Source organism: Platalea leucorodia (genome assembly GCF_965183815.1).
Source record: "Platalea leucorodia genome assembly, chromosome: 14".
Classification (NCBI taxonomy): Eukaryota; Metazoa; Chordata; class Aves; order Pelecaniformes; family Threskiornithidae; genus Platalea; species Platalea leucorodia.
Genome location: NC_138836.1, coordinates 2721750 through 2749188, shown reverse-complemented (window position 1 = coordinate 2749188; position 27439 = coordinate 2721750). Strand labels below are relative to the sequence as shown.

The 27439-nt window shown below is 59.6% G+C and overlaps 1 protein-coding gene across 1 annotated transcript in view; it reads right to left on the bottom strand.

The window, feature by feature from the left end:
- Positions 1-26293, bottom strand: part of CACNA1G (calcium voltage-gated channel subunit alpha1 G) — a gene marked incomplete at its 3' end in the record, with an annotated part of 148389 nt that extends 122096 nt beyond the window's left edge. Inside the window, exon 1 of the mRNA XM_082327130.1 lies at positions 26124-26293. The remainder of the gene's footprint in view (positions 1-26123) is intronic.
- Between the last annotated feature and the right edge of the window lie 1146 nt (positions 26294-27439).

Genomic DNA, 27439 nt, shown 5'->3' with positions numbered 1-27439 from the left:
CGCACAGAGGTGACGGCCAAGGCCAAGAGCTGCCTGGGAAAGGCTTGAGGGAGACAGGCTCCCACCGCCCAGCCAGGAGAGACGTGTCCCAGAGCCATCCTGGCAGAGGGAACAACCTCCAGACCTTTCCTTGCAGCGGGAAAATTTGGCTCAGAAAAGGTGCTGTTGAACAACCACCACCACCCACCATCCCATCCCATCCCATCCCATCCCATCCCATCCCATCCCATCCCATCCTCCACCAGCACAGACCCCCACAGCCTTTAGACCCATCAGCTCTGAACACCTCTGTCTGATTAATTGGCTATAAAGGATAAGTGGCAACAAACTGGAAGAAGGAGGAGGCCAAATCTTGATAGTTAATTAGTCGGTCCTTGTGTGCAAGGTGAGAGTGCCCCACGCCAGGGCTCGGCAAGCAGCTTGGCTGCTTTGCTCCCAGCTTGCCTGGGGTTTTCCCCTCCTCTGGCAGCTTTCCCTTCCACGCTCCCTGGCCCAGGGTTGCCTTTGGAGGGGACAGGACAGCTTATGCTTCCCGCAGGATGGAGGAGGCTGCTCTTCTCTACAGAAGCCTGCGCTTCCAGCATGTGTTTTTAAGGATGGACCCCAGCCTGAGAATTGGGATGCAGCATCCTCTTGGGTTATTGCTTCTGCTGGACCCCTGGTCTGCAGCCCCCACCACACCCAGACCTGCAACGGGGACTCTGCCCTACAACGCAGCCCAAAATACCTTAGGGGATGGGCCCAGGCCCCCTGCGCTGCCCAGACTTTGTACCCGAGTGGGACCGAGTGGAGCAGGGCCCCAGCTGGCCTTGGTCTCGCTCCGGGAAGGCTCATGAGCAAATCGATCCCCCAGGCACTGGAAAGGACGGATGCAAACCCAAGTCCCAGAAAAGGCATCGAGCATGGGGAGCCTGGGGCAGTTTGCACCCCAACACGGCAGCGTCGGACCGAGCAGCAGGTTTACAGAGCGCTTGCTCCAGAGAAGAGCGGCTCCAGCCCTGCCGGCACTGCCTGCCCCATATCTCACAGCGTCGGGAATGGGAGAGCAGCAACCGCTACCAAAACCAGCTGGGGAGAGACGAACAGCCCAGCATGCACCACCCAGTTCACTCCATCCCCACCGCCCGCTCTTCCCTCGCTTCCCACGGGATCCTCTCGGCCGCAGGAACGGCAGCGGTGAGAAAAATCAGGGATCGGCTGCAGAAAACAAATTCTGAATTAAAAAAACCTGCAGCTGCTCATGGCAAAGCCCTGGTTCTCAGAGCCACATCTCACCCCATCGGGGGTCAGTAACCCCTGGAGCGAGCTACGTGTCCAAATCAAAGGCAGGCACAATCAGAGCGATCCAAATAACACACGCAAACGGGCTATTTGCAAATAAACAGAGCGAGCCAGAGCTCACCAGCGGAAACGGCGGGGGAAGGAATGCTCTCCAGTTTAGGAAGGTTGGGATCTGCTGGTGGGCAGTCCGAGGAAGGAATGCAGTGACGTCCATCCAGCTAATAAATTAGCGAGATGAATTATTCAGGATGAATTATTCGCCTGGCTCTCCATCCCCGTGAGGAGCTGAGCGTGCAGCCCGGCGCGGCAGGGACCCCGGCAGGAGCCAGAAACCCCGGTGAGGCATTTGCTGCCGGTGCTTCCAGAAAGGGCTCGGCTCAGCGCAGCAATGATGGGTTTGGGCAGTTTTCACCCTGGCCACGGAGTGAGCGGAGGAAGAATGGAGGCTGGGGACGTCGTGCTGAGTGCCGGGGGCCACACGTGTTCCCATGACGGGTGACAGCCGAGGGCACAGCTCGTTTGGGTCACCAGCTCGTCTGGGTCACTGGTGGTGCAGCATCACAGCGGGGACTGGCCAGGGCGGGCAGAGCACCCTGCCTCCGCGCTGCCACCTCGGTGTCCCCCTCCAAGGCCACACCGACTGTCCCACTGCCTGGCTCTGCTCCCCCAAAAGCGGGGACATCCCTGCCGGTGACACACAGGCACTTCCCTAGGTACTGCCGTGTCCTCCAAGGCACCCTGCAGACCCTAACCCCCAGCCTTGCTTGTCTATTTGGAGGGAGAGGGTGAGTCGGGGTCTTACGTAGCTCATCACCCTACAGGCTGTCCTCTCCCACCCACGCCTGCCCCTGGCACCCCCAGGATTTCTGCCTGCCCTGTGCCAACCAGCCAGCGGTGCCCTCACGGGGCTGCCACCCCCCCCGCCATCGCACCTCAGCCCAATGACTTCCTAATTAGCAGAGCCGCAAGGCGTGAGACGATGGGCTGGCGCGATGCAACCGGGACGCGACGGCGCACGGCCCAAACGCAGTTAAACGCAAACAGCAAACGGGGGTTGCTGCACCCTGCCCGGGGCACCCGCTCGTCCCCCAGCGCATCACTTTTTGGGGTCCCTCAAAGCAGAGCCACCCCATGTGGGAGCACATAACGAAGCCCAAGACTCTGCAGCCACACAAGTGGGATCGCTGTGCTCCACACGCAAAGAAATCCCACCCCGAAATGCTGTGGTCCCGCGCCTGCGTTGCGGAGGGGAACCTCGAGCGCACGCCGAGAGATGCGGGGAGCGCACGCCGAGAGATGCAGGGAGCGCACGCCGAGAGATGCGGGGAGCGCACGCCGAGAGATGCGGGGAGCACGCCCGCTGCCAGCACGCCTTCCCGCGCCCCAGCTCCCCGCCCCGTCGGGTTTCTTTCCCTTTTTAACTAGCTGTCGCTCCCAGGGAGCGGTTTCCTGGGCAGTGACGTGACCCCGCTCCCCCGAGAGCCAGGGCTGTCGCTGGGATTCATTCTCAGGGTTACAAAACCCTGCAGCCGCCCCTGGGCTGGGCTTTCCCTCCACAGGGCCACGCTGGGAACCCAGGGGCGGGGGGCGAAGGGTAGGAGCTGCCCCCGCCGGGGTCCAGCATCCCACCGGCCATTCACCCCAGCAGCAACGGAGAGGAAGAGGAGGGAGATGGCGATGCCCCGTGCCCCCACCACAGCAGCAAAGGGAAAGGTGACCATCGCAGAGGCTGCCCCAGCTCCGTGGGTGCCAGCGGGAGGAGGAGGAGGGTCCCAAAGCCATGGCAGGAGGCAGAGCAGGGACAGCGCAGGGACAAGCTGCAAAGCTGCCGGTGAGGATGCGGAGCCCACGCAACGCCTCCGCCCCAGCAGCGGGGTGGGGGGCTGACCCCCGCCCCCCGCAGCCTCCCCAGCCCTGAGTTTGGCCGTCACCAAAACGCAGAGCGGTGCCCTCGGCAGGTCGCCCGTGCAGACCCTGAGCCCACCCCACCATTACTACTAGAAGGCAGCAAGACATTAAAATCCAAACCCAAAGCAGCAGCTCCATGCTCAGGGGCACGCTGGGGTGGCCGGCCAAGGGGATGCACCGGGATGGAGCGAGCACCAGCCCTGCCCTGCATCTTCAAACAACTCAACAACCACAAAGAGCCAGCCGCCCCCGGCAAATCCCGAGTGGGGACCAGGGGAAGGTGAGCACAGAGGAGCCCGTGCCGCTGCAGCAGGGGAGATGCTCGGCGGACGAGAGCCGCGGGCAGGCGGGCACGCTGCGGCATGGAGCCGTAAACAGCCGGGTTTACGAGGCCCCAGGGAGCGGGGAGGCTGTTACGCTACCGAATCCTCATCCACCCGGGGAAATAGCAGGTGCTGGGGAACAGCGGCTGCCAAGATACAATATTTATATACGTATATGTGTATTTTAAGAAGTAAAATACAAAAATTGTCTGCATGAGCAAGAGGAAGGTCATGAGTGGTGGGAGAGAAGCCAGAGAGTTGCCAGTTCCTAATACTCATTTCTCATTGTCGATGGGGAATGATGCTCTCCCCTGCAATTCCCACGTTACTGATGGGGAAACTGAGGCAGGACAGACCTTTGGGATTGCCTGAGCACCCTGCCACCCCAGATCACCTGGGAGCTGCCAGTGCAAAGATGGATCCCTTGAGATACCCGCCCCAAATATTGCTCACATGCAGAGAAGCATTCTGGCGGGACTGCCCGAGGGATGCAAGACAGCGGGACAAGCCAGCAGAGCTGGTCCCCCTCCAAAGCTGCTTTCATGGGGCTCCCCGAGCTGAGCTGTGGGGACCTCGGGGGGCTGCAGCAGCAGGACGGGGGACACAGAGCCGCCTAACGCCCACCCGACGGGAGCAGGCTCACAGGGCTGCCTCAGCCCCACGGGGACCACGCCAGGGATGTCCCCCCCTCCCTGCCACCACCCCCAGGCAGGAGCAAGCGCCCCGTGGGGCTTGGCACTACCCTCCGTGCCCCCCAGGACCCATGTGGAGGCAAAGCGGGACCATCAGCCTCCCAGTCGGGGGTTTCCATCGCACATCTTCCCCTCCCCGGGCAGGAAAGGGGCTCGTGGGACCCATCCTTCCCAGGGCTGGCATCCGGGAGAGGCTTCCAGCGCCGGCTGCTCCCCCAGGGAGGAAGAGGAGAGCTGGGGCCGGGGAAGAAGAAGGGCGTGTGTAGAGGGAACAGCATAAGAAAGCCAGCCCGCTGCCAATTGTGCCAAGTTGTGCAATGCTCGAAATGTCACCGCGGGTTCCTCTTTTGTTCCCCTGGCCCTGAGCGGGGAAGTGGGGCCAGACCCCCCCTGCCAACGGGGCCCCCCCACCCACTCCTCATTTCATTTCATTTCTAGCAAAGCCAAAGCCTCTTGGGTTTCCCCAGAGCATCCCCGGCTCAGCTGGCCCGTGCCAATGGTGCATGTTAGCAAGAGAGGCCTTGGGCCAAAGGGAACGTGCCCGTCCTTCAGGGTCACTGCAGAAAGGAGCCATCCCCTCCGGCAGCCACCGAGCGCCGGCACGCTGCGATCCCTCCCTGCCCGCCCTTCCTGGCTCTCTCCTTGCTCCAAGATAAATATTTCAGCTTTTTCCTCCTTCCGGGCAGCAGCGCTCAGCGACTCCACATATTTTCAGCGCGCGAGCAGCAGCTCGGGCACCCGCAGCCGCCGACGCCAGGGCAGCAGCAGCAGCCTCGTCCTGCGCCCAGCCAAGGCAGCAGCGATGCTCGTGATGCCCCGGGGCGTCCCCAACCACACCAGCACGTGCATAAGGCACCGCCTTGTTCCCATCCCCAACCCCACCACTGACCCAGCATTAAAAAGACACCCAGAATTGGGGCGGGCGAGGCGGTGCGCAGCAGCCCCAGCCCCGTTATCTGCGCAGCAGCCCTCCTTGGAAGGTAAACCCGGGGGAACCGCGCGCCAGCTTAATTAGAGGGGAGAGAGGCAAGTGGCTGTCTGTAAACTGGAGAGGAGCCTCATTAGAGGTTACGCAACCACTTCTTAATCAACCGAGGCTGCTCCGCAGAGCGCGGCCGATGCAGCCGTTCGGGGTTTGGCCAGCACCCGCTCTTGGCCGCAGCCGCCCGGGCTCAGGTTGCAGGCAGGGTGGGTGCAGGCAGTTGCCAGCGCCTGTTCGACAGCAAGCGGTGATATAACGCGAAGTGACAGTGTTTACACTCCGCTCTCCGCAAACATGCACGCGTCGGATCCCCACAGCGCGCCCGGCGCCGGCCGCCCCGACCCATCGCCGGTGCCCCTCTATGCATGGAGGATGCTGAGCCGAAAACCTTTCCGGCAGCAAAGAGATGCCGGGGAAGCGAGACGCGGGCACCCTGCTCGGCCGCGGCACCACGCAAGCGATTTCCCCAGCGGGGAACCAGCCTCGGTAATTTTAGAAAATGCCAGTTTGCTAAACCACCCGCCACACCTCCAGCGCCAGCCTGCAAGCTCCGCGCTCTCCCCAGCTTTTATTTGGGCAGGCGTGGGCCAGCCGGGAGGAGCGAGGAGCGCCCGGCGCTGCCAGCTCGCCCAGCCAGCTGCTCCCCCGGCTGTCCCGGCAGCTGGAGTCGTGGGAACACACCAGAAATCGCTAGAAAAGCATGAAAACATAAATCACGTTCCCCATCAGCAGCTCAGGATGGGGCTGGAGGCAAGGGGAAGCCGCTGTTTGTGCCGTTTCTAAGCTTGCTGGGTTGGTGCTGGGTTCATCCTCACCATCACGGTCTGGCTGTGGGGCGCTGCTGGCGGCGAGGGAGGAGGAGGAGGAGGAAGCTCCCACCAACACTCCTTGCTTTTTTTCTACTTTTTCTTATAAACAAAATAAAATCCACATATTTCTCGGTGATGAGGTATTTCAAGCCATGCTCGATAGCACCTGCTGCGAGCATCTCCGAAAGCAGCGTTCATTCATCCCGTCTGCCCACGCGCCCTCGGCAGCGACAGCGGGATGGGTGGGGGGGTCCCCGGGATCTGTGTCACCCCGCAGGGAGCCGGCACGGGGACACCAGCACCAGCCCCCTGTCCCCTGCGCTGCTCCGGCCGGGCAAGGCGAGATGCGATGGGAAGGACACCCGCCCCTGCCCCGCCAGGCAGCGTCACTCCTTGCAGAGACCCGACACACTCATCTCCCCCACCACCGCCTGCGCAGGGCAGGATCGGGCCCCGTGGGAACTGCCAACGGCGTTTTCCCCTTCCCCCTCCTCCAGCCCAGCTGCAGCGCGGGGCCGTGGGAGGTGGGAACGAGGCAGCGAAAGGTATCAAACATGGCACCAAACCCAGCCATAAATAATCTCCCGAGCGCAGCCAGGTTTTGCAGCCTTTCCCCCACCTCCCTCCGGCAAACCTGGGCGCGTCCTGGATTCCTAACCTGGAAACGGAGCGAGACGGTGGAAATAGCAGCGATTTTCTCCCCTCTTCCAAAAGGATGGGGATGAAAAGCAGCAGCTCTGGGGCGAGCTGCAGCCTCACCCGGCTCTGCGGGCAGCACCAGCCATGGTGCCGGGATGCTGTGACCCATGGGTGCACAAACCGTGGCCCCTCCACCCCCTTTCCACCCCGGGAAAATTTCATCTCATGATTAAGACACAGGATTGCCAAAAAGATCCTGCCTCGCGTCGCTTTTCCTGTACGCCTGGAGGCAAATCATCTCATCTGCCATATGCATCAGTTCAGCGTATAAAATTCGTGGAATAATAACAACAAGAAATTTTTTTTCCCTCCTTCCCGCCGTGCTCTCTCATGTCTGTTGGGAGCACAGACTCCCCGGGACGGCACCAGCTGCCTGAGCACACCGCGGTGCCCAGCACGGCTGCACCCATGGGTGCCACGTTACACAAGCACATGCTGCTGCTCGGCCCGGCTGTCCTTGGAAGATAGTCCAGGCAAAAATAACATAGCCAACCCTCCCCACCTACCCCTGGGGTATTTAATGCTAACGCGATAATCTCCTCTCCCCAGGCAGACATGAGGTTTCTTGGAAGAGCAATAAAGGAGAATAAAAATGTGAGTCTGGGAATGCTGGACATATGCTAAGCCACCGCCCCGGCAAGGCTTGGATGGCCAAAAGGCGAGGGGAGGGATGCCCGCGGCTCCGGGACATCCTGATGGGAACACGGGGGGAACCTCGGCCGCACCCCACCTCAGCACCGCCAGCGTGCCCCGGCCGGGAAAGCCCCCCCAGTTTAATCCACTTTGGCCTGAAAAATTGGTCAGTGGAAGCACAGCAGGTAGGGACCTCGGTTTGGGGGGGACAGTGGATTTTTGGCAGGTTCCTGCGAGGCTGGAGGCAGAAGGAGCTGCCCAGCCTGGGCTCCTGCCGGCATGCCCTCGCCAGCCGGCTCCTGGCTTCAGCCCGGCAGCATCCTTCAGGGCTGCAAACACCAAAATCTCTGCCAACACCGAAATCTCCACCGTGGCAGCAGCTCACCCCAGGCGGGCTCTTGGCAAAAGCACCCCAGGCACTGCATGCACACGAATCCTCGGTGGAGATGTATTAGTTCAGTCACGCAGACCTATTGATCCAGGAGCATTAATTGGCCTTCGCTGTTCAAATACTGACCTCAATTAGAGCCACTTTTCCTTTTTTTTTCCTTTTTTTTTTCCCCCTTTGCTTGATCCGTACACCCTTGGCTCTGCTAGTTTAAATACCAGAATACCTACACTGGCCTTGGGGAAACTCGGCGTTAACTGTACATTTGTATCTAATTTATAGTCAGGCTCTTTGCAGCCTTAATGAGCATGCCTCTGAAGGAAAGAGGGGAAAAAAAGACACCTACTGCAGGGGATGTTTGCTGCCAGGCTCCGAGGCGCTCAGTCATTAAGGGGGATTTGGAGACGGCACTGCCAGCTCCGAGCTCCCAGTTTGAACAAATCCCAGATTCGGATGATGCTCAGCTGGAGCAACAGCACAGCCCTTCCTCGGGAGTTATCCCATCTATGTCGTGCGCATCCCAAAGGAGGAGCGTGGCCCTGTCCCGCCGCAGCCCACCCGGCCTCCAGCCCCCCGCTAGCCGGGAACGCAATGGCCCTTGAAGTTGCTCTAATTCTCATTATTTCCTTCCACTGATTTCCTACCCGTGGCCCCCCAAGCCAAAGCCCAGGAGAAAATGGCCGGGATTTCAGATTTAATTAAATCTCGCTAAGCTGGCTGCAGCCTCCTTCGAGGCCGGCGCTGATGCTGTTATCGCTGAGCCTCCCGCACGTGGCGGGACGAGCCCATGCCGACGCCGGGGAGCCGGAGGGGGCAACGCCTGCTTGATGCTGGCACATGGGTCCCTGCTAAAGTCCATGGCTCGGGGCTAATTCCCATCCCAGAAGCACGACACACTTGTCAGGGTAAGAAGCCCAAGAGTTGGAGATTTTACCCCAATTCCCTTTTTTCTTTTTTTTTTTTTTTTTCCACCAGCTCAGTGCTGGTCGAATGGAGCCCCAGGATCTTCAGCCCAGTGCCAAAACCACGTTGGAAATGGAAAGCTGACTTCATTATATCAGAGAGAGAGAGGCAGACTGCGCTCCCCAGCTCTGCCTGGGGTCTAAACTAAACCCAAAGAAAGCTTTTCCCAGGTCTCCGATGCTAAAGGAGGGGAGCAGGGTGCTGCGGGCGCCCGTGGGGAACCCCAGCTCCAGCACCGGCTCTGCGCAGCAGAAATGAGCTCCCCGGCAGAGGCAGAAACACCCAACGAAGCCACCCAAAATTGCAGGTTAATTCTCTGCCTGGGGACCACCGGAGCTGGGGACGGACATCGGGGAGGTGGCTGCGACAAGGACCTCCCCAGGCTGGGGTTTTCCCTCTGCCTGGGGTACAGCAAGCTGTCTACAGAAGGTCTCCACGGTGCAAAGCCAGCGGGAAGCAGACACACACAAAATCGGGTATTTTGCTCTCCCTCACCAGCCACCCTGACCAGCTCCAGCAGAACCTGGAAGCGGAGTGCAAGACACCTCAAGGATAACTAAACTCCCCCAGTTTGCACTCAAAATCGCCAGCGCCAGCCAGAGGAGGAGCAGGGAAAGCCTGCCCCGTCCCCGGGGAGAGGCAGAGCACTGGCATGCCCCAGGCTCGGTGCCCGGCCGGTCCCGGCACGCTGGCTAACCAGCCGGCACAGCCTCCGTTTTCACATGAAACCATTTCCAGTCCTGCTTTAAAAGACAAGCTGGAAATCACAGTCTGGAGAGCCACCAGCAGCCCCACTGGCCACAGCGGCTCAGGCCAACGGGGTTATACTGGTGCGTTACCTGGACACCAAATCGCTCCTGCCTTTTGCCATTCATTGTGGATATCTGACTTATTTTTTTTCTCCTGAACTCTAAACCATGAAGTGTCCAACACAAGCAGCAGGGGAGAGGTAGCAAAGCACTCCGGACCGATCGCATCGCGAGCCACCTCTCGCGGGCACAGGGCAAGATGTGCAGTGAGATTCGGGGTGAGGGGAGGGATTTCCCATCGGGATGGAGCTGGGAAGGGGGGAAGGCAGCTGCCGGTGTCTCGAGAGCCCCAGAACCTCAACGAGCAGGCAAAAATGGGCACATCACAACAACTGCAGAGGTGGCTCTTCGCTGCCAGCCCCAGCGGCCAGAATGAGCTCTGGCACAGAGATTTTCCACAGTCTTAATGTCCATCCATCACTGCACCGATCTCATGCCTGACCAGGACGGACCCACGACCCCAAACTGGCCAGCAGGAACCACCTCTCCCGCAGCACCAGCCCTGCTCTTGGCCAGCGTTTATCTTCCCACAATGGCTAAACCACGGGTAAAACTCTGAAAAGCCTCGACCGTTTTTGAAGTCGCACCCGCCAAGCACTTGAGCAAAGTCAGAGCTTAAGTCCTCCAGAAAGGCAACAGCACCTGGACGCTGCTGAGCGTGTTACCAAACCACGACTCCCAGCCCGCCGCAGACCAAGCGCCAGCCAGGAGGAGAAAAATAAATAAAAGAGAAAAGGTTGACCTGAAAGTTCACCAAAAAAAATATTAGCCAGCTCAGTTCACAGCCGTTAAAAAAAAAAACCAAACCTGTAACCTTCCCAAAGCAATCACATTTATTTGCAGGAGTGTTTACAGAAACCAGAGATACTCCTAAGTGTCCGTGCAATGTGTTTTTAATGGTAGGTCTGCAACAACGGGGGAAGGAGGACTGAAACGCATTTGCGAGAAACGCTTCAACAGCTCCAAATAAATGAATTCCTAAAATTTTCAGCCTGTTAGCGGATAAACTCAGGAAACAGCCGCATTTGCTGAAGCGATGCGGTGGGAATGATGCACCCAGCACGTGCGCACAACTTGACGTCCGCAGCGTTTTATGAGGGCCGGGGCTGCTCGGAGCCCGCACAGCCCCTCGCACCCGACAGCTACAACTCCTAATTAACCCCTAACGGCTAGGGCTCGTTAATGAGGTGCTGAGCAAGCCACGGCAAGGGGCTCCGTGGAGAGCCGGTGCACATCCCGCTGCCTCCCCCTTGCTGGATGCTGCCCATCCAGCAGCGACGTTCCCAGCCTCCACACCCCATTTTTGGCAGCTTGGAAAACCCCAGCTTGGGCGACTGAGGACGAGGTGACCCCAGACATGGCAAGGAAAGCCACCCTGCGTGCCTGCAAACATCCCGCTGTGAAACCACTTTGCCTGTACGGAGGTAGTTTCTGGCCCTCCAGCCCTGAGCACCTCTTATTTTTCTCCCCCTTCAACAAGACAAAGCCCATCAGACGATTAATTCAAATCATTTTTCCCCCCCAAGACCTGCTGCTCTCATGAGGGAAAAAAAAAAATTAAAAAAATTTAAAAAATTAAAAAAAAACAAAACCAAAAACCACAAAGAACCAGGGGCAGAATGCAGCCTCCCCATCTCCACCAGCCTGGGAACGTCCCACCGGGCTGCACCCTGGGTCACGCTACAGGCCCGATTCCCGCGAAGCCCCCGGGGTCCCGCAGCCCCCGAACCCCCCCCGGTTTCTCCCCGGGCCCCTCTCCCCGCAGTGGCGGGTTCACCTCGGGATAAACCCCACCACCACCCCCCAGAGCGGAGATTTAACACAGCGATGCTAAAAAACTACCCGGCCCGTTTCCATGGGTACGTGAGGCACATGTTGCTATGTGATGTTCGGCCCGTTGCCATGGAGACGGCGGGGATGTCACCACGCAGGGCTTATTAGTTGCCATGGCTATTAAAAGGCGCTTGTCCTCTGGGGACCTCCAAGGACCAGGGCCACCAGCTTCCCCTGCGCCTCTTCTCCAGGACGGCACCGGCTCCCCGGGAGCCCGGTGGGGACCCGGCCATGCAGGTCCCCAGCACCACGCAGGTCCCCGAGGCCATGGTGATGGGCACCTCCGAGCTAAGATAAAGAGGGAGCCCAAGCCCCACGTTTTCCCACGGAGAGCAGCATCACCCCCCAGGCCACCCTGCGCCCCAGCCCCTGGGGTGCCTTACCCATACGTGAGCAGAGCAGCCCAGCAACGGGGATTTACTGGTGGGGTTACAGCTGAGAGACCCTAACCCCCAGCACGCAAGGTGAGCACCCAGTCGCCATCTGCCCGCTGAACCCTGTCACACCTCCTATTAGCACAGATACGTCTTTGCTCCGCTTTGGAGACGACTGTATGACCAAAACCACGCGTTACCAGGCAGAAACACAACGGGACTCAGCCCTTACAGCCACAAAATAAATATCAGAGCACCGTCCACCCCGAGGCCCTGCAGACAGCCCTAACCTGGACTCCCACATGGGGATCTGAAGCTAAAAAAGTCAGATCCTGAGGCTGGGGCTTATCTGGGATTAGACACCCCGCTTTGCTGCGGGCGACAGCTTTTCCTTTTACCCCTGGGCATGCTTTGCACGGCTGCAGCCATCCCGGCAACGGGAGCGGGTCCGACCCTGAACACGGTGCCGAGCAGAGCAGGCTCCCGTGGGACCATCCGAGACCACAGAGCTGCCCAGTTACTCGCTAAGGACCAGCACAGCAACCGCCCATAGCTTCATTTGACATCCCCACGGCCAGATTTTCAGCCCTTCCCTCCCTCCTCCTGCCTTCCTCAGCCTGCTGCAAACAGCCACGCAGCGCGGTACAGCCCCTGCCTGCTATTTCCAAAGCCCATTTCTCATCGCAGCTCTTTGCTCCCTTCTCCAGACTCTGCAAACACCTGGGCTACCAGCCCCCAGGACTCCGGCGCAGGATCTGGCCCCCAGCCTCACCCCGCTCCCGCCAGCTCCCAAGTGCGGCTTCATGCCCCAGCCCAGGTCACAGCCCTGAACCTGCCGCTCCATCTTCTCTCTAACTGCATTCCAGGAGGGGAAATAGAGGTGCAAGAAAGTCCTGGCTTTTATTTATTTTTATTTTTTCTCCTCTTTGGACAGGCCCAGGCCCCCGCTGCAGAGCCCCCGCGCTGCCCGGCTGGGACCGCAGCGGAACCCATCTCTATCCGATCGCTAAACCACTTCCCAACAAGCTCAAAGTGGGTTTCTATGCAGCTATATAAGCCCATATGGAAAATACTTACATGCTTTATTAAATAAATTAAAGGTATTATTTTCTCATCATTTTGTTAGATTTTCTAGGAAGGATATAATTTTTCATTTAATTCCGTTGGACAAAAAAACTCACAACTGGAAACCTATAGAAAGGTATATTACCCTGTAGTGGAAAATTAGATTCCTCCTACACAATACTATAGGATGATTTAAATATAACATATAGGAATATAACATGTTATTAAATTGTATAGTATCTTTCTAGAAAGACCTACAGTATAGGATTCTAAAAATTACTCCCCAAACCTATTATGTTTCAATCGGGCCCAGCTGGTTTCCTTTCTATTACATGCTGCAAGACTGTTCCTGAAAGGTTAGGGTTTTAATTGCGTCTTGAAACGCTGCCGCAATCGCTCTCCGAGAACGGCTCCAAACTCCTCCGGACGCAACAAACCCGAGTGGGAAACCCCCAGCCTTGGGGCGGGATGGACGCGGGGATGGACGCGGGGACGGACGCGGGGACGGACGCGACCCCGCTCTCTCCCACAGTCAAAAAATACCTTTATTGGCAGAGGGGAGAGGGTCCCAGCCGGGGCAGAACTGGTCCCAGCCCCTTGGCTTCATAGGCACAAAGCCACTCTGGATTTCAGTTTAACAGTCCCACCCCTCGCCCAGCACTCGCTACCCCAAATATTAGGGGGGTTCAAACAGTTATCGGTGCCCCAGCATCACGTACTCGTCCTCTTCCCCCTCTGCAAAAAAAAAAGGTTAGGGATAAAAGTTGCCTTTAGCTGTTGCCATAGAGACTCTCCAGCTCCGCGCAGAAACCCCAAATCTTGTCAAAAATGGAAGAATTTAAGATTTTAATCAGCGAGAACGCACAGGAGGGCCAGAAGCATCAATGCGCATCCTTGCATTAACAGTCTCTGCCTTCAGATGCCTTTGCCCCTCGTTTAATAGCATTCTAAGAGCCGGCCGGGAGCGGGGACGGGAAGAGAAAGGAACGAAAGCAATGAAAACCCCATCCGCTTTTGAGTATTTTCTCTCCCTGCCGAAGCAGCCTCTGGTCAGGCTGATTTCTGGACCAACAACCCACTGGCCAAGCTGTTTGCGTTCCCATTTCCTCCATCCACTGCCAGCAAAAGAAAATAAAATTCAACAATACGAGCTAGGCAAAATATTTCCCGGAACCACCGCTATTTCTCCCATAAACTTCACCTCGCAGCCAGTGCGGCCAGCAGCGGGGGGAAGAAAAATAAAAAGAAAATCCCAACTTCTAGCAGCACGAGATGTTTTTGTGACCGTCTCGAAATGGCTCTTTTCTGCCGCATCCTCTACATTTACTCCTGACACGACTTCCACCACGACCACAAATCAAACACCGTGGGATAAACTCACTGCTCCGGCATTTTCACTGCTTGGCAGAGCCCCGGCTCCGGCCGTGGCCCCCGGCTAAGACAAACACTGCCGGGAGCGCGCTTTGGTGGCTGCCTTTCCCCCGCCAGCCCGGGCAGCACGCTGCGGCGTGCCGAGGTGGCCGGAGGATCCTATTTTACCACCGTTTAAGACTTGCGGTGAGTTGGGGAGGGGATGGCATCAGCCAGCAGCTCGGGGATGGGGCAATGGTTTCACCAGGAGGTGGGATGCTGGGGATAACCAAAGCCGCGGCATTGGAGAAAAGCCTCCGGTGCCAAGGGGTGTTGGGTTTCATGCCTGAGGTTATGAAGTTTGAGGAATACCAAAACAAGGAACTTCAAAAAGGAGCGGTGTTGGCCCAGGGAATATTGTTGTATGAGCTCAGCCTCTTCAGAGCGATGGAAAAAATCACGCGCTGACCCCGAAGGGACGGCGGGAGGACTCGGTGTGCGGGGGCCGAGCTGAGAGACGTGCCACCAGCATCCACCCAAGGGGCCCGGAGGGGAGGTGGGGGGCACACGGGCACCCGTGGCAGCACCCTGCAGGAGGGGGTGCTCCCCCGCACACCCCAGCACCCCGAGCTGCTCCACAGCCCCGAAGGAAGGACCCAGAGCCGGGGGCTCAGGCAGGTGCCCCCACAACCCCCCTGGCACGCTGCCGAAGAGGCGAGCTTGCTGTCGGCTTGCAGCCGAGGCAGGCTGAGGTGTCTCTCCAAAACCTTCCACCGCCACCGAGTCCCCGTCTGCTCGGCTGCCCAGCCAGCCCCTCGCATTTACCTGCTGCTGCACGCCCAGATGCCCACCAGGATGAAGGTTCATTTGCTTTCCGCTAACCCCATCCCTCCCCGCGCTGGGGGATGCATCCACACCGCCATCAGCTCCTCCAGAAACCCAGAGCTGGAGTCGGGACCCAGCTGGCAGGGAAGGCGCTGGAGGGAGATGGTGCGGAGGGGGGGTTACAGGCTAAAAGAGCCACTCCAGCACCGGCTCATCTTTGGAAACAAGATGACTTCAGCTTGAAGGTCACTGGGAGAGGAGTTTTGTGACTCCTTTCTGTGCCTTTGCTCTTCTTCCATGGCACAAGCAGGGCTCACCACCACGCTGCCATGCCCTGGGCTCTGCTCAGCCCGTGGTGGGTACAGGTGCACGTACACACACACCGTGTCCAACCCTACAACTGCCCCGGCCGCTCTCGGGGCCGCTGCCAGGCTCAGGGCAAAGGCTCTGCTCAGGGACCCTCGCTCCTCCCGCTCCCCCTTTGCTCTGGACTAAAGCAGCCAGGCACCCATGGGTGCAGCCAAGCACCTGCATGGCCTTGGGATATAGGGTCGAGGCAGAGGGTACCATCTCCTGGCCTCAGATAAAGGCTACGGACCGCTCCGAATCAGATCCACCAAATGCAGGGAAAGGCTCCCGAGCCCCGGCGCTGCCCGGCCCCCAGCCCTCCCCTGCACCGCCCCATCCCCCTTGAGCAGCTCCCTTGCCTGCTTTCTCTCTTGCTGTGCCTGTGTGTGGGTGTATTTGGAAACGAGATCTTTCCAGCTGAACTGCAAAATGAAATGCAGAGATCACAACTCCTCGAATAGCTTCATCGCGCGCACACACACACACACACACCCCCCAACCTCCATCCTGCCCCCGATGCGAAACCCAGGCAATAGTAAAAAAAAAAAAAAAAACCACCAGAGGTGGAAAAATCAAGGTATTCGGCAGATGAAAGGAGGGGATTTGGGGGAGGGGAGGAGGAGGCACAGCAAAGCGCTTTCGGTGCATCCTTTTGTCCTCCAATTCACCACCAGATTTGCAGCTTGACCGCCATTTGCCCAACCCTCTGTGCTCCCCGAGCCGAGGCAGCCCAGTTTCATGGGGCTACGAGAAAAGAGAAAACAAAACCCAGCAAAAAGCCAAGCCCAAAACCCAGCTGCGAGATTTGAACATCCGCTGCTGGAGGAGCCAGAGCCCATTTACTGAGACGAAGGAAGAAGCGTCTCCACCCTTGCTGCGGGTACCCTGCGCTGGCCTTGGGCTCCTCCGCTGTTTTCCAGCCTGGTAAAAGACAGAATTCCCCTGTGCTGCTGCCACGAGCAGTTTCTGAAGAAGAAGGAGCTTTGATTTGCTCATGGCAGGGGAAATTGCTCCCACGGGAGCTGCGTGTCAGTGGCCAGGGCTGGAGGGGAGAGGCAGAGCCCGGGGAAGGGGCTGTGGGAGGGGACAGGACGTGCTCCATCCTAAGGGAGGATAAAATAGAAGCATCCTAATAAATACCCTCACCGTAGCGATGCCCAGCCCAGGCAAGGCGACGCACCAGGGGCTGGAGCAATGGGCAAGGGGCAGGGCTGGGGCTCGGAGCACGGCTTGCCTGGCCTGGGGACTTCTCCGCTAACACGGGCTGTGCCAGAGAACCAGGTCAACAGCACTGCCATAAGGAGAGTCACGGAGGCAGCGAGTTATCCCCTACACGAAAGCGAGCCCAAGAGGTGGGAAGGAAACGTCCGCCTTAGCTAGAGGAAGGACAGACTGCCACGGCTCAGCTGCCCAGGGATGTCCCGGCACCGGCTCCAGCCTCACGAGAGAGGGGACCATGACAGGTCAGGCTGGCCCACGCCATCACCAAACCACGAGCTTCCCGAGCTGCTGACCCCACGTGCACCCATGTACACATGGCTACAGCAAGCCCAGTGCCTGGGACACCAAGAAGCCCACCCACCCAGGCAGGCTGAGCCACGAAATGCCCCGTGCCAGCCCCACGGCCGGCATTCCTGGGGTGCCACGGCTCGCCCAGGGTTGGCATCGCATCCCCTGGGTCGTCCAGACCAGAGCATCCACAGGGCATCGAGAAGATCTCGCTCCTCTGCCCAGGCTCACGGATACCCCCCAACCCCTTGGCTAGGGCTATCAAGGGGCACGCTGAGACCCCCCAGCTTATCTCACCAAGGCATCCTCAAACCCCAAACAACTGCCCAAGGGGGACAAAATCCCAGGCACAGGGAAAAAGGGAGCGGATGAGAGTACGAGGCTCCAGCTGTGATCCATCCCAACGCCGGAGCCGAGGAGCTTCACCCGTGCCTCTCCCCCCGAGTCGAATCGGGCTCCGCGCCCTCCAGCACCGAGCCGGCCAGAGGATTACAAACAATAAAGCGATTTATGCGAGGCAGAGGCCTTCAAGATTTATGCCGTACGCTCACAGTGAAGTGCAAACACATTCCCCTCCGCACATGGCTGGGTCCTTTGTCAGAGGAATTTGGATTTTTGACCCCAGCAGTCAGGATGAGTCTCTGAAGGAGCATCAGAGACAGACCTGCACCGTGACCCCGAGCAGATTATGGTCTCAGGGGTATATCCTGAGGCATATTTATGGTCCTCCAAAGCAAGATAAGTCAATAACCACATACAGTAGCAGTTACAAGTCAGATATTAATTTAATTCCTCTCCTCCCTGTCTGCCCAAATAAGCATTAATTCAATGGAGCATCAGGGCCCCGTTATTTATCATTCTTACTGGGCTTTCTGTTTTCTCCCGTTAAGGTAGAATTGCCACAGCCAGGCTATCTAGACACAATGGTTCCCGAATTAAAGATACTCTGCTTCCGACACAGGCACGGGGACCGCCAGCCCAGACCCGGGTTTCATGCTATTAGCAGCTAACGCTGATGCGGAGGAGGCTGGTTAAAGCGCAGCCCATCAAACGCCACTGAAAGCCTTATTCAACCCGCAGCAGAAGGAACATTTTATTCCTATAAACCCCGGGGCTGAGCGGGAGCCGAGATGTTTGCTCCCTCCCGCAGGATCCGGCCAACCTGGCCCCGGGGGCTGTGCCCCCCCGCTGCCGAAGGCATCGCTCCCCACCACCCCCCCAGAGCCAGGTTCTTCCCAAGTCTAGTCTCAACCCAGAGCTAAAAATGAACCTTATTCATGATTAACATCTATATTTGCATAGCGTGGCTGGCAGCTTAACACCAAATAAATGTTTTGGCAGAGGGAGTCGCAGGCATGGGGGCGAGCCCTGCCCTCCAGAAGGGAGCTTCAGCCTCGCCATGGGTTAACGAGCACTTTCTAATTGAATTAACAAATCATTAACAAGTCCTGTTCGCCATCTGGGCAGGGGAGGGCTCTGCCTTGGGCTGCTCTGGCCACCAGCATCTCGGGAGCACGCAGAGGCAGTCCATAACGCCGGAGGAGGAGCGAGTGCTAAACCTGACCTGATTAAGTTAGGAATCATAGGAAATCCTGAAGGCATGAAGCCCGCCGGGGCGGTCGGGCTGCCAAGGTGGGTGAATCCCCGTGAACCCCCTCGCCCAGCTCCTCCGCCGCCAGCTGCGGGTTCGCCTTCAGCCCCGGGGTCAGCGAGCATCTCGAGGCTGGCTCAGTGGATGCGCCGGGGGGAAATCTCTTGGAAGAGACCCAAATTAGAGATAAATATACGGATGCTTTGCATCAGGAACCCTGTAAGTGTGGGGCTAGCGTCTGGATTACGGTAAATAAATCCCCTTTTCTTTATAAGCTTGTCTGTACCAAGCTCCCAGCTCTTGCCCATCACCTGCTTTAGCATTTTGTTCCCATTTGCAGCCCCCTCCTGCCCGCACCCCGGGGTTTCGCATCCCGGCAGAGGGAGAGAGAAAGCAGGGAGGACACAAGTGACAAAAAACCCCCGCCAAACAACAGCCAGTCCCTTCCGCCTAGGAAACACGTTAAAAATCCCGACCAAAACCACGTTCCAGGCACCGGAGCCAAACCAATAGACAATTTCCATCCACTTGTGACTAACCGGTGAACTTCTGAGGGTTGACTCACGGGCACGTCCTGGTCCCACACACGTGCGTGCGGCCCCGGCGTGGGGCTCGCACCGGGACCGGCCCAGCCGTGCCGCACCTCGGGCACGCGATGCTGTTCCTGGCACCCCGACAGCCCGTTTCCCGTAAGGCAGAAACCAGTGCCATGGCAGTCAGCACACAGATCGAGCCTGAAAGTTTCTCTCAGCAAATATTCAGGCTGAAATATGTGCTTTTTCCATCTGCCTGAAGCCTCTTTGCTGGGGCTTTGGTAGGAAGCAGATGTGAGAGCATCCCAAAGCACGATCAGTCGTTACTCACTCCGTTATATAAAACCATGAGAATTTCCTTCTTTTCTTTTTTCGTTTCTTAGCACCAGGCCAGATTCCTGGGTGAGAGGCCAAGGCTGGCGAAAGCCAAAGCCAAAGCCAAATGAACCCAGGTTGGGGGAAACCTCCGCGTGCATCACCAACCAAAGGGAATATTTCACATCTAGGTTGCTCAGCGGAGAGCCAAGGCGCCGGGGAAGGGAAAGCCACGATCTGGCCTCGTAACAAACCCAGAAACACTTAGGCCTCCTAATTAACTAGGAAATTCAACCCCCTCCAAACCACAGCAAAGCTTCAAAGCCCTCCCAACCTGACTCCGGATGCTCCGGCCCCGGTTCCCCACGGACGGCCCCGCTCCCCCGGACCCTCCTCCCCATCCGCAGCGGCCAGCAAAGCTGCCGGGGGCAAAGGCTCCCCGAGGCTCCTCTTCCAAGGGAAAATGATTTCACGATCCAAACGAAAAAGCCATCGGTGAGGTTCATTTTGGCCAAAGGTTCTGCTCCCTTCCAGCAAACCAGCAGAAAAAGAAAAGGAGAGCTGAGAGAGACCTGGGCAGGGAACCTGGGGCAATCAAAAACTTGGTCTTTTCTGCATGGGAAAAAAAAAGTGAAACAGAGTTTAAAGTAAAAATGGGAAAGAAGCATTTTTCAGCATGATGCCAAAACATCTGCAGGGGGTGTGGGGGGAGAAGAAAGCAGAACATTTTCTATGCATCATAAAATCCTGGGCATTTCCAGACCGGCTCCAACACCCAGTGCTACTGAACGGGGGAGAAAGCACGAAAGCTGATCAAGTCGAGAGCCACGAGTCTGCACAGATTGGCCAGGAGACACGTCAGCCCCATGGATGAGCGGCGGCTGGGGTGGTCCGGCCCCATCCTGAATTGCCGCCCGCCTGTCTGAGCCCCCCGGTCCTGGGCACGAGGGGCTGGGGGGCCTCCCAGCCACCCTGCCTCGGCTCCTGGCCCCAAATGAAAAGCAGGTCTCCGGAGACGGCCCCCGCCGCCCCGCGTGGGAGCCCTTGTTCCGGATTTCCTACAAGGAGCCAAAGCAGAGCTGTCCCCGAGCGGAGCAGGGTCCCCGGGCAGGACGGGGCCACCCCTCCCGGCCGGGGCTCCCCGCGCCGGGATGACATAACCATGAACTGCATGAGGCCGAGCCTTTTGTCTGCGCGCCGGGAGAGAGGGAGGGAAAGCAAGAAAGGAAGAAAGAAAGAAAACTTCTGGAAGTCATTACGATTCCTCTGCTCCAGTCTCCTTTTTGGCAGACAGCTTCCCTCTCCCCTTCCCTCCCCCCGCCGCCAGCCCGCTTCAAAATGCCAGCCTATGATTTTTAAATGAGAAAAAGCTGCGCTGTACTCCAGCGCTTGGATAAACTCCTACACAAACTTCCAGATGTGACACAACAGCCTGGAAGAGGGAATTCGCAGAAGAATCTCCTTAAAAAACACACACACACAAGCAGGGAGCAAGGAAGCGCCCGGCTGCCGGCACAGCCGGGAGATGGATGGGTCCAGAGATCCCCGGTGAGGTGCGGTGCATTACCTAGGTTAGGATCCAGCAGCTCCTGGCTCTGCTGGGGAGACAGCAATGAGAGGGATGCTGGCCACTGCGCCCAGCAGTGAATACCGCCCGCCGCTCCTGCCGAGCTCCCGAAGGATTTGTGAACAGCAGGGAAGAGGTTTCAGAGTTATTTGTCCCCTGGAAGGAGAGGAATAACCACCTCACCTTCACGCTGCCCTCGGCAAAAGGCGGTGGGTCCTGTTTCTCTCCAGGATCCTCGCACGGGAGCTGGTGGGAGCCCAGGGATGCGCCAGCACCTGCCCCGGGGAGCAGCAGGATGCCCCATCCCCGCCGGGGGGGCCGAGGGAGCCCCCCAGCCCGGCGTCAGCCGGGAAAGTCGTGTTTCCCATTTCCCACCAGGAGCCGGGGAAGGGGCACGGAGCCGGCAGAGGGTCGGCCACGGCGGCGGTGTTTCCCTCTGCACCGGCTGGAGAACTGGGTCATGGGAGAGAAACAAGTTCAAGTGCCCTGGGATGGATCAGACGCAGGTGAAGCAAACGGATTCTGACTCCTTTGTGGGGTTTTTAAATCAAAACAAGATCCCTGTCAGGTCCAACCTCTCAAACCAAAGCTTTTTGCTTTGTTAAACCCAAAAGTGATGTTGGAACAAACGTAACAAAGTTTAAAGGACACCATGTGTGCTCTCCCCTCAAAACGCACCCTTTTGATAACAAAAAAATTATATTTTTAACTCTGTGCTACAATTGAACCCTCGAAATAGCAGCAGACGCAGCATCCGGCTCTCCCCATGAGCTGGCACAGCCGAGGAGGGGGCGAGGACCCCGAGTACCCACCGAGGTGCCGGGGGTCCCGCTTGCCCGCTGCCCGCGCCACGGGCATCCCCACGGGAGGGAGTGCTTCGGGGGGCACCGCCGGGGTTGGGAAGCCCAAACCGCAGCACAGCTCCGTGGGTTCGGTTCTGGTCCCCACCACACAGGAGGCTCCTTGCTCCGGTGCAGCCGGACACACGGACATGCCCCTCCAGGGGTGCTGGATCCAGCCAGGCCGATGCGGAGCGGTGCCGGCACACAGACCCACGGGGCTTGGGGCGAGCTCAGCGGGTGAGGGCTGACCGGCCCCCTCGGCAGGGCCAGCACTGCCTTCCACGACGTGCCGAGCTCCGGGACGGCGGCTCCAGCCATCCCGTGAGCCAGCCCGGTGCAGACCTCAGCTATGCCTTGGCGTGAGGCCCCGAGGGCTCCGGGCCCGCGCCTGGAGGCTGCCGGCCATCTGCAGCTCTGCTGACTTCCAGCGAGAGCTGGGGGCACTCGGCAGCTCCCCGGGCTGGAGCCTTTGATCATCCACCTCTGGCTAATGGGAAGCGAGCGGAGCCGTGCGAGGAGCCTGCTGGAAGAGCCCTCTGGGTTTTATTGCAGACCAAAGGCAGAAGGCAGGGCTCGTTACCGTGACCGGATCGAGATGTGTTTCTTTCCTAAAGCCATTTTCGAAACCCAAATCCCAGGGACCACACACCGGAGCAGCCAGGCGAGATGGGAGCGCTCCTGCCAGCGCCACCCAAACGTTCCCTCCCCACCAAAGGCATTCACGGAGCTGCCCTTCACCCTCTGAACCGGGAAGAAAAGATGGGATTTCAACCAATTTGGGGATGTCTCCCCAGAACGGTACCTTTCAGCAGCTTTTTGCAGCCCCCCGCCGTTGCCAGCGTGCTGCTCTCCAGGCAGCAGGGCTCTGCAGGCAGACACGGCGCGGGGGAAGAGGCAGATTTCAGTACTACAATAGAGATCACAGGCCCTTTCAGTTACACTGTTATTTTCCTATTCAGAGCTCTTAACACCAAGCAGTAGCATCCTCCCCACTTTCTCCATCCCTGCTCTTCAATCACTCCACAATTCTCAAGAAATAGCCTCGTTTCTTGTTTCTGATCAGAGGAGCAGCCTGGCACAGCCCCTGCTACAGCCTTTCATCCTCCCAGCCTTCATGGTGCTTTTATTTTATAAGTGAAAGTCAAATAAGCAGCTTGCCTCCTCTTTTTTCCCCCCCAGAGATGCCAGCTTCTCCTCTCACCGCCTCACCGGCACGCACACCGGGACGCCCTGCCCGTCGCCGCAGCCCTTCCCAGCCCCGAGCCCGTGGGCCCAGCGCCGTGGCCATTTAACACGTCCCACCCGTGTCCCTGCTCCTTCCCCTTTTGACCCAGGCGGTCTTCACCCGGGGCAGAGCCTTTCATCCCGGAGCCAAGGGCAACACACGGGTGGGAAACCAGGCTCGTCCCCCCCGGCTCTCTGTCGCATGGCGTGCCTGGCCCCAGCCAGGTTTTCACTCAAAGACCACAATGGAGTGGAGGGGGAGGACGGCTTGGCAGGACTGATACAGTTTTAGGGTTAAAACCCCAAGATTTCAGGCTCTAGAGTATTTCTGGATCAGGTCAAACTTCATGACCTCTTTCTAGCCCTAAGGGAGGGGAGGAGCAGGAGCACAGCACAGGTCCCCGGGGCTCTGCTCCAGACAGCAAGGGAGAAACCTCCCTGGCCCAGGCAGAGGATGCTTTGAATGGAAACAGGGTAGAAAAGCCTGACAAACCACCTCGACAGGACTTTGGATCCTTGCCGGACACTCGGCACATCAACCGTCACCCTCCCCCGAACGCCGCATCCCGGCCTCGGCTACCAGGGTCACACAAGCTGCCTGGACAGGGATGGAGAGCAGCACCCCAGCACCTCCAGCTGCCCCCCGGGGGCAGGAGCTGCCCTTGCTGGGGCCAGCGAGGGAGCTGCGGGTGCAGGAGCAGCTCCAGCACCTCCTCCCGACACCGCGCCGACAGCAAAGTTTATCAGCCAGATCAGAGCACCGCAAACCCGCCTGGCCAAGCCGGCAAGCCGTGCATCTCCACAGGCACGGCTCAAACGAGAGCCCTCCCATCCAATTTCTGCACGGGCAGCCAGCCTCACCCACAGAAAGGTAAAAACCGCCCGAGAGCGCGGCAGAAGCCAGCGAAGGCCCCAAACCCCGTGGGGCCGGGGTAGGATTCACCAGCCACGTGAGCCCAAGCGCTGTCACTCCTCTCCAGGGCAGCTGGTGGCACAGACTTTCCAGCAATGTGATTTTAGCACCAGGGCACGATTCCTAGAAGGTTACAGCCTGAGAAGAGCCACTTTACTGGCCCACCACGCTAAAGGAAAAAAAATAAAAATAATAAATATAACCGAGCAAGGGGCTCAGCTCTGGCACTCGGCCTGCAGAGCGCCGAAGGAACGAGCAAGGTGCTGCTCTGCTGCACGGCCCAGCGAGCGATGGGACGCAGCGTGGGTGCCAAGCTGGCCGCTGCCTGCCTCTCATCTGGAGGCTGAACTGCCTTTTTTTTTTTTTTGTGATGTTTTTAAATAAACTCCCCCAATTCTGGGTCAGTGACCCTGAAAACAAACAACCGCATGCAGACACGCGACTCGGAGACCCGCAGCATCGTCCCCCGTGGCCCCTGGGCTCCCAGCAAGCGCCTTTCTCTGTCGGCAATGAGTGAAAAATCAACAAGGAAAATCCCAGCTTGCGGGGCTGCACCTAATGCTCATCCCCTGCTCGCAGCGGTGCTTGCAGGTGCCCACAGTACCACTAATTTTCCAAGGACAAAAGTTAATCTGCTTGGATTTGCAGCCACAGAGGAGAAGATGCATTTCAAGCCATTATTGGGGTGGGGGATTTTACTGAAAACAACCAAAAAGATGCAGGTGTTAACACCTGCTTCAAAACAACATCATTAGGAAGGAAAAAAAAAAAAAAAAAAGAGAGACTTGAAAACATATTTAAATCAGCAATCATAAATAATATTAGTCATAGCAGGCAATAAGAACACACTGACTCGCAGCCTGTTGTTAATATTTCTTCCCAAAACAGAAGGCTTCACAAAGTTGCAGGATTTCCTAAGATGCTTAAATAAATGCAGCTTTGAACTGCTTAGCTGGTGTGAAAGAGGTTTGGGGGGAAACTGCTGGGAGTATTCATGACTGGGAAGAGAAATCTTGTTTTTCCCCTCCCGGGGGACATTTTAGGAAAGAAGGCAGCGTGTTTATCAGATAAATTATTGCTGAACCTCAAGTAAAACAATATTCACAACTCTGGCAGCCCCTCGCCACTCTTCCCAGGCACACCGACCTCAGCCGAGATGGAATTCCCACCAGTTCCCGCACACCAGGAGCGGCGGAGGACTCGCACAGGATATTCTGGCCCTCTGTGCCGTGGAACATGTCCTCCCCGCTACCGCACAGCCTCTCCCGCTCCAGATGTGGGGTTGCTGCCCGTACACGCTCGCCCGCCTTCCGCGCAGGCAGAGCGGCGCGGACCCGGGAACTTCAGCCGCTCAGCGGCCGCCTCTCCCGCACCAGCCCCTGCTGGAAGCCACATCGCTTCGCTTTATTTCATTTTGGGGTTTTGTTTCTGTAAATAATAAATGGAACTGGAGTTCGGGGATGGTAAAACACTTGCGATGCTACAAACCGTGTGCTGGTTGCAACTCAACTCCAAGGGAGGCTTTAAAGGCAACAAGACCGTGGCAAGAAGCAATTTTTCTATTGTCTTTTCTATTTCAACCCCCCCACCCCCCTTCTTTTGAAAGCTTAAACTTGACTAAAGCGGCTCGGACGCAGAGCCTGCGCCGGAGCAGACAGGGAGTTTGGAAGGAGACCAGATGCCTTCGCAGGGTCACGGCTCACCCCAGGACAGGGCAAGCAGCAGCCCTTGGCCGATGCACACCCCGGGGACCGTGACCCCCGCCTCCCCCGGACCCCTCCAAGCGAGGGGCACCCCCCCGGGGACTGCAGAGAGCGGGCCCTTCGGCCGGCCTCGCACGCTGTGAATTATTTAGGGAGCCGGGCAGCAAACCAACCCCCCAGCACCCCCCCTGAAAACCCTCGGGGAAGGGAGCGGGGAGCCTAAAATGGGCGAGAAACGGGGTTAGGGAGGAAGAACAGTTCTGCAAGGGGGGGGAGACTGGGGTTAGGGTCCCTCGGTGTGCCGGGGGGGCGGGGACACCAGCGGCCGGCCGGTCCCCGGGGGGAGGAAGGGCCGCCCGGGGCTCCCGCCCCGACTCCCGCGGAGCGGCGCGGCGGAGCCCACGGGAGCCGGGGCACCGCGGCGGGGCGGCCGGGGAAGGGGAGACCCGCGATCCCCCTCCAACAGCCCGGAAAACTTCCCGGCCGAGCACCCCCCCGTACCCCCGGGGCCGGAGGGCGATGGGTGCCCCCCGGCCCCGGCTCCTTCCCCGTCACCCGGCGGGCTCCGGCGGGGAGGTGCCCGCCGCGCCGGGGGTGGGGGGCCCCGCGGGGCTTACCTCGCCGCCGGCACCTGCAAAGGATACGGGTTACAGACCAGCCGGAGGCACCAGCTCCGCGGCCGGCTCTCCTGGCTCAGGTAGAAGAAGACGACGGGGGCCAGCGCCGGGTAGGGCAGCGCCTCCGCCTCCGAGTCGCCGCTGCCCGCCTCCCTGTCCCCCGGCCCCGGGCGGCCCCCGGCCCCGGACAGGTCATTAAGGCGGATGAAAGTCTTGGCTGTGCCCGGCTCCGGCTCCTCCTCGGCCGCTCGCGGTCCATCCTCGTCCATCCTCCGGCCGGCGGCCCCGGGGGGAGCCGGGGCGACGCGGGGCGAGGGCGCCTAGAGGGGCGCGGCCATGGCGGGGCCGGGGGGCTGGGGGCTGCGGCGGGGCGGCTTCAGCGCCGGGGTGGCATGGCCGGGCGAGCCGGGGCCGGGCCGCCCCCCTCGCCCTGCCCTGCCGTCTGCGGGCTCCGTAGCTCCTCCTCGCCGTGCCTCCGGGGGCCCGACCCGGGCGAGCCGCGGGCAGGGGGGAGGAGGAGGAGGCGGCGGGGGTGGGGTGGGGGGGGCCCGCTGCCGGTGCTGGCCCCCACCCGCGGGGCGGGCCGCCCTAGCGCCTCTGCCTGCCCCCTCCGCGCCCCAACATCTGCCCGGGGCGGGGGGTGCTGCCGGGGCCCCGGGGACGGGCGGCGGCGGAGGATGCTCCCGCGGGCGGCCGCGCCGAGCCGAGCGCTCCGCACAGCTGGATCCCTCACTCCAACTTCAAGTCCCGGCTCCTCCTCCCCCCGCCGCCAATAGGAGCTCGCCCCCGGCCCCTCCGCGCCTCCCCATTGGCCGCCGCGGGTGTCCGTACGGGAGGCACAGCTGGACGAGCAGGCACGGTCCCCGGCGGGGCTGGACGGGGCGCACCCGGCGGGGCTGCCCGGCGGGGGGGGGGGGGTCGGGGCCGGTCACCCCCTGCCCTGGGAGGGGACTCGGGGGGGACCTGCGGCGCCGAGCGCTGGAGGCGGGGGTGGGGGGGAGCCCTGCGCTGCGTTAGGCAGGGGCAGACCCCGGTGGGACCCACTGCAGCACCGGGAGAGGGGGCACCCGGTGAGCGGCAAGGAGGGGGGAGATGGGGCAGGGGGAGGAGATGGCGGGGCAGGGGGAGATGGCGGGGCAGGGGGAGATGGCGGGGCAGGGGGAGACCGCCCCGGCTCGGCCCCTCCTGGCAGGAGCCCCTGGCGAGGGAGGCCCGCCGGGGCCAAGGTGCCGAGGGCAGCAGGAGCCGGTACCGGGAGCGAGGCGTACGCCAGCCCGCGGTAGCCCGGGGTTCAGCGCCCTCCCGAGGGCCGCGGCTCCGCTCCTGGCTGCTGCACCGGCGGG